The sequence below is a fragment of the Triticum aestivum genome, unplaced genomic scaffold, assembly GCF_018294505.1.
Source record: "Triticum aestivum cultivar Chinese Spring unplaced genomic scaffold, IWGSC CS RefSeq v2.1 scaffold94869, whole genome shotgun sequence".
Taxonomy (NCBI): domain Eukaryota; kingdom Viridiplantae; phylum Streptophyta; class Magnoliopsida; order Poales; family Poaceae; genus Triticum; species Triticum aestivum.
In genome coordinates, this window is record NW_025299836.1 from 1 (window position 1) to 923 (window position 923).

Genomic DNA, 923 nt, shown 5'->3' on the forward strand with positions numbered 1-923 from the left:
GGCAATTTCAAGCACTCTTTGACTCTCTTTTCAAAGTCCTTTTCATCTTTCCCTCGCGGTACTTGTTCGCTATCGGTCTCTCGCCTGTATTTAGCCTTGGACGGAGTCTACCGCCCGATTTGGGCTGCATTCCCAAACAACCCGACTCGTTGACGGCGCCTCGTGGGGCGACAGGGTCCGGGCCGGACGGGGCTCTCACCCTCCCAGGCGCCCCTTTCCAGGGGACTTGGGCCCGGTCCGTCGCTGAGGACGCCTCTCCAGACTACAATTCGGACGGCACAGCCGCCCGATTCTCAAGCTGGGCTGCTCCCGGTTCGCTCGCCGTTACTAGGGGAATCCTTGTAAGTTTCTTCTCCTCCGCTTATTTATATGCTTAAACTCAACGGGTAGTCCCGCCTGACCTGGGGTCGCGGTCGAAGCGACGTGCGCTTCGTTTGTTGGGTCGTTCAAAGGCCATAATGTCAGCTGCGCGCCGGATGCACTGCATTGATAAAGCGAGGACGCCCACCATGCGCTGTGTCCGGCGCGGTACGCCGGCAGCCCAATCTTCGGTCCACCGTCCCTTGAGAGACGAGGGACCAGATGCCGCATCCCGAATCCCGTTGAGGGTGGTTGGGAGCGTGTTTTGGCGTGACGCCCAGGCAGGCGTGCCCTCGGCCGAGTGGCCTCGGGCGCAACTTGCGTTCAAAGACTCAATGGTTCGCAGGATTCTGCAATTCACACCAGGTATCGCATTTCGCTACGTTCTTCATCGATGCGAGAGCCGAGATATCCGTTGCCGAGAGTCGTGTGGATTAAATAGCTTTGCAACACGAGGGACGGCTAGCAAGCTAGACATGCCCCCGGGTTAGGCACAGTGTTCCTTGACGCCTTCGGCGCCGTGGGTTCTTTTACCCCGAGCCCCCACCCGCTCCGAGGAGGGG

At 59.6% G+C, this 923-nt stretch overlaps 1 non-coding gene across 1 annotated transcript; it reads right to left on the reverse strand.

The window, feature by feature from the left end:
• Positions 1–631: 631 nt before the first annotated feature.
• LOC123179227 (5.8S ribosomal RNA) lies at positions 632–787 on the reverse strand. Its single transcript, XR_006490206.1, has one exon. It is a non-coding gene; the product is annotated as a 5.8S ribosomal RNA (ribosomal RNA).
• Between the last annotated feature and the right edge of the window lie 136 nt (positions 788–923).